Source organism: Eptatretus burgeri, chromosome 13 (assembly GCF_056783735.1).
Source record: "Eptatretus burgeri isolate ZD-2024b chromosome 13, Ebu_testis_v1, whole genome shotgun sequence".
In the NCBI taxonomy this organism is placed as follows: Eukaryota; Metazoa; Chordata; class Myxini; order Myxiniformes; family Myxinidae; genus Eptatretus; species Eptatretus burgeri.
Window position 1 is genome coordinate 38,776,113 of NC_140973.1, and position 5,642 is coordinate 38,781,754.

The 5,642-nt window shown below is 41.8% G+C and overlaps 1 long non-coding RNA gene across 1 annotated transcript in view; it reads left to right on the plus strand.

Moving 5' to 3' along the window:
- Nucleotides 1–5,014, plus strand: part of LOC147014262 (uncharacterized) — a 23,937-nt gene extending 18,923 nt beyond the window's left edge. The window contains exons 2-3 of the long non-coding RNA XR_015050437.1: nt 3,859–3,989; nt 4,452–5,014. This is a non-coding gene — a long non-coding RNA (uncharacterized LOC147014262). The remainder of the gene's footprint in view (nt 1–3,858; nt 3,990–4,451) is intronic.
- The last annotated feature ends 628 nt before the right edge of the window (nt 5,015–5,642 follow it).

Sequence of the window (5,642 nt, forward strand, 5' to 3'; positions counted from 1 at the left end):
CTGCCTGCTCATCTAAAGTGCTGGTTTTGCTTCATATGGGGAGATTATTCTTGAAATGGGCTAGGATACAAAGATAGCATTATATCTGTGATTGGGAACCATAGATTAAGAAAATGAAACTTAATTCTTGCGACAAACTATTTGAATATTTCTTTTCAAGATTTTGCTTTAACTTCTGAGTATGATGTTGTTGTTCAGCTTTCAATGTGGGGCCAAACCACAACATCACATTAACAAGTTAAATCCCATCTCTATTCAACTTGGTCGTCATGCACTGCCATGACGACTTCTGTTTAATGCCATAGCTGGAACTTGTCCAAATGTTTTACCTCATGCTTAGCTGTCCAAAGCAATACCATAAATCTTAACAGCTAACAGCCTAATTCCCTTATCTCTGATTGTTGGTGCTTGAATATGAAATGTGTCATTAAAGTGTTACTGCATCAGCAGTGTTATGTGCCTGAGGGAATCTAACCATCACATCACCTCTACAGCTACCTGCTGGCCAAACAAACAGTCTCATCTTCCTCTTTGCATGTCCTTGTCTCCTCAACAATATTTTCTATTGTTTTCCACTGAGGGCTGTGTTGTGACCTTTCTTTGTCAAGTTTTTCCTACTTCACAGAAGGAATTATGATCTGTGATGGAAGATGTGGTTTAGGGCATGTCGGATCCACAACCGATTGTCAGGTCATGGTCAGAAAACACTATTTGGTGAACAAATCGCTCTCAGTGTAAAACTTTTATCTGCCTTCACCTGCTGCGGGTCACCTTCGCCACGACCCATCCTTGGCACGTGAAATGAATCATGTATTGGCCAAATATCTGGGATTTAAAAAAAAGGATCATTCCTAAAAACAGGGAAAATGGAGCTTTTGCACGGAGAAAGCTTTTCCAAGATGGGAGGAAGGTATTTGTTGGTAATGGTGCTCGAGGAGTCGAGGTTATCCTTTAAAAAGCATTTTACCCTGCCAGCCCAACAGGACTTAAAGCACCACTTTATACACCATGATTCATTTCCATAACCATCTTTACTCTGAGGTCCTTAATTTTACACTGAGGCATCAATAATGATCATGGAATAGTAAGTGTTTTAGAATCTGGAGGCCTTCTTGTTCTTTCACCATCAACACCCTTTCTTTTTCCTTCATCCTCACCAATGGAAATTCCTTCTTTTCTCGTCACTATTCCTTTACAACTTTACTCCCCACCAAATCCCTTTTCCATCCTACCTTCCCCGTCTCTTAATAACTCCCTTTTCCTAAGTGAAAAGATGGCATTTCCATTACAACCCATGGTGATTTCAAAGGAACTAATCTTTGACCTTCACAGATCTATGGAGGCTACACCTAAGATCACTGTCAGTAAAAACATGCGGCATTGCTTTCACTGCTGTAAAACTGGCCACTTATCTATTGTATATTTGGCAGGAAATTTTCCTTTTTGAGACCTTGCAAGGTACTCCAGAGCACCATTGAGTCCCAAATCCAATTGATTAAAATTTATTATTCAACAGAACAAACAACCACACCTCAAGAAATAAATAAGTATTGCAACAAAGGGGTTACATCTAATGCATACAAGAAGCTCGGTCTCAGTGTGCCTGTGTGTGCACGTGCATGCATGCGTCTGTCCCTGCGTGTGCGCGTGCGTCCGTAAACAATTGTCCTGTAGGGGACACCACTAATCAGGCAGCGCACCAAATACACGTACATACACACATATACGTACACGCAGCATATGACGTAATGCACGTACACGCATGAGGAGAGTTTGTTTCCTGGCATGGCCCGTGCCTAATACTTACCAGAGACAGTTTGATCAAATGAAGGAAGAGGAGGAGGAGAAGGGGGAGAGTGAGAATTTTTATTTATTTATTTTGATCTTTCTCTTCATGTGTTGTTGAGGAATTGATCATCTAAAAAGGCTGTGATGAATATCCCATTATCACTCTTCCCCTCCTCGCTCCCTGAGTGTAGAGCTGGGCCGGTATCTACACACTGCCTAATTTTATATTTGCCATTAATAACAACTGTTTTTTGTTGTTGTTGTTGTTGTTGTTGTTAGCAATTACACAAATATTGGAATTCCCGTCAGAGAAGTGATGGGTCTTACATTCTAGTATCTCCAGAATGCACTGGAGTGCCACATGATATGCAATTAATAATAAAAGTTAAACTGCCTATTGTCACAAAACAACTGATGTTGTTTTTAATGGTCAAGTTATCATTTTTTCACTCAATTGTCCTTCAACACTAAACAAGCAAACAATTAATAGACCATCACAGGGATACTTTAACTGTGAAGAAATGTTTAATACTGCAATTTAAGATATCACATGATATATTTACTGGATTTCAGGATCCAGCTGATTAAAGAGAGAGGAAGAAAAAAAAAAATCAAGCGAAGGATGCTGTGCCAAAAGGAATTTCTCATTCCAGAAGTGAAAAACATCCTTAGGTGCTGGGATATAGAACAACTTGGCTGTAGAGATCCAAGATGATTTTATAGGGTAAACTTAGACTCTCCATGTTGGTGCTATCTAATCCACCGCTCGTGCTTACATGTACGGCTTTATGATGTAAAGTCAGAGTTTGGAATGTGAAAATGGATATGAAACAGTAACACGAAAGAAGAAAAGTGCGAGGTGAAAAAGGACGATGATAGCAAAAATAATGAGAGCAAAGCAAAGCAGTCAAAGGGAGGATGAAGAGTGAAAGAAAATTGAAAATGGAGGGGGTTTGGAGAGAGGGGAGCTCTGGCAGAAACCCGAGATGAATTTTTCATGCGGCTGGGAACGCTGGATTGATCGAACTCTTCACCATACTGCTGAGGCCGAAACACGGACTCTGGGGGTCAGGATGTCACACATTGACGGAGAAAGCCTCCAGAGGGAGGTGCTTTCTGATGCGCTAAGTCAAAGGCCTTGCCGCACAAGTACCACAATCAGTAAAGGGCGGGGGCATCAGGAGGGATCGGGGGCACTATAGTACGGACGTTTTGCTTTTTCTCAGTAATTTACCCCTTTTGCTAGCCAAGCAGATCGAGTTCTCAGGTGGAGAGGTGGATTGTGCCCCACAAGCTACCAGCGAGCGATAATTAATTTTGAGCTTTGACAGCTGGAGCCAACTTTGAAATGATTCTGAATGGCTGAATTGTAGATGGGAGGTTATGGTGAATTCAATTAAGGTATACACAAGTAAAAATATGAACATTTTGCTCAATTTAAATATGTAGGTTATCGACAGGTATCGATTTTTATGCATTTCCAATAGGCCAATATCGCAAACATTGTCAGCAATTTTGTCAAAATATCAAAAATAAGTTAAAAATGAAGTTCTTATACAAGTGGGATTTTAAAAACGCAAAAAAAAAAAAACATTAATTTTATTTTATTTGTTTATACAATGTCAAGGCTCGTATGAGAGCTAACACACCGAACATACAACAAAGGGAGCAAGAGACAAGAGGGGCAAGAGAGGGGTGCATAAAACAGTGGGGGAACAGAGACATGAGGAGACCTGTGGAAGGGAGAGGGATGTGGTTGACAGGATAAACAAGAGGGACACTCCAGGGACTTTCAGGAAAGAAAGCAGTGAATTTGAAGGAGCTGGGTTTGGGGTGGATTAATGGGGTAGAAAAGATCATGGTTTTGGATGAGGGAAGATAAGACATGGTGGTGAACAGCTGTTTTGAAGACCTGGAGAGAAGAGTGGGATTGAAGAGAGTGTGGGAGTTTGTTCCAGAGGCGGGAAAAAGGGAAACCGGGATATTATTACGGGAAACCATGTTTAGAATGCAGAGAAAATCTGGCTTCAAATTTCACTTTAAATCTTCTTCTTCTTCTTCTTCTTTCAGATGCAGCACAATGCTGCGGGGTGGCATCATTGGCTGATGACATGGCGTCGGTTGAAGTGAAATGAAGTGAAAGTGCAAGAGAGAAGTGTGAATGTGAAAGAGAAAAAAGTGAAAGAGAAAAACTACAAAAAGTGAGTAACCCAACCAAAAATGTAACACAATAAATAGTGCAAGGCAGTTTGTTGGAAATCTGAAAATGAAAAAGGCACAGCCTAGATATAGTGGATGCTGAACTTTTGTCCCTTCTGGCCCAATTCAAATCAGTGTTACTAAAGGCACTACAGTAAAGATTGTGCCCAATTCATGCACACGTGCCACCTGCACACACATACACACACACACACACACACACACGGAGGTGGATTATTTGAGACCTGCTTGGTCTCCGTTCCATCTCCTGAAACTCACCCACATGTGGAGATCGCAGCCAACAACAGCAAGAGGTCATGGGGCTAAGGATGGGTGAACGCCCTCACAAATAAGTGGATTGAGGTGCTTGCTGAGATGAGGAGAGGAAACAAATAGAGATGGTTGATTCACACAGGCAGTACACTATTCTGCCATGGTGTGACATTGCCGACTGTGTTTTCCAGCTGCGAGCCTTCGAGACCGCTGAGTCCTTCCATTGGTGACCTCTGACTGCCGCCATCCTCTCTCATTTGTCAAATAGCCAGCTGTGGTTGCAGGTGTGCCTGGCACTGTCATATCTTTTCAACCACTGCCTGGTTGTGTAAATGAGTGTGGCACCTGTGGGGAGACGTATGTTACATATCATGCCAATTGTTGTGGTTGTACTTTGTGTGTTTCAGCAATAAATAAACAATTTATTTCATAAGGAAAAGTGTAACTCATGTTTCTGCCATTTTGTCGCATGAACCATTGGGTTGAATTTGGGATCCTGGAGGGTTAAATTGTTGCAACTTTATTTGATAAATGGCATGGGAATAACTTTGCTGGTTCGCAAGCCTGCAGCAGCCACTGAATGCAGAGCTGTGACAAAATGCTTTATTTCAGCCATCAGTTTGTCCAAAACAAAATATCTAAATTTGATGAGATTGTGGTAACAATTTTTTGGGGCATCCTGGTTTTTGAAGAAGCACTCCTATCATGTCTTCAGATGCATAAGGCTCCAGAGGCAGTTTTTCTTTGGCTTGGGGGCACAATCCTGGATGGGTGCCACTCCAACACAGGATACTCAAATAGCTCATTCTTCCCAATATGCTGGTAGTTAGAAGGATGATCTTTCCAACCTTGGAAGGATGACAGGCTGAGTCAACCCATCTAGTGCTAATTCAATGACATGACAAGGGCTCAAACTCAGAACCCTAAGATATCAAACTAGTCATCTTAACCATTTGGCCAACACCAAGATTTTGATTTTTGGACATATCTATTGAATATTGTTAGGTTAGAGGGGGTACATACAGGTTAGGTATTAAGTTAACGTGGTCCATGTGGTAGTGTAGGTAAGAACACTTTCTGCAACAAGGAACCGGTAATGCTGAAGTTGCTCTGTTTTTATGTTGACTGGGAGAGGTGGTATAGTTCTTTTAGAGGCCAACAAGGAAAGTGTGATTCGTACATGTCCACTCTGTACAACCTGGCAAGACTAGTAGAGGGGGTGGAGGTAGAGGGGTCAGTATGGCAGGCGCAGTCACCAGTAGTCAATCTAGCAGGCAACGGAGAGTAAGTCGAGGGCAGAAGCAGAGAGTAGACAGACCTTGTGGTCCGAGCACTGTTTGCTTTCAACTGTTTCCATCATGACCCATGGGGATATCATTGCT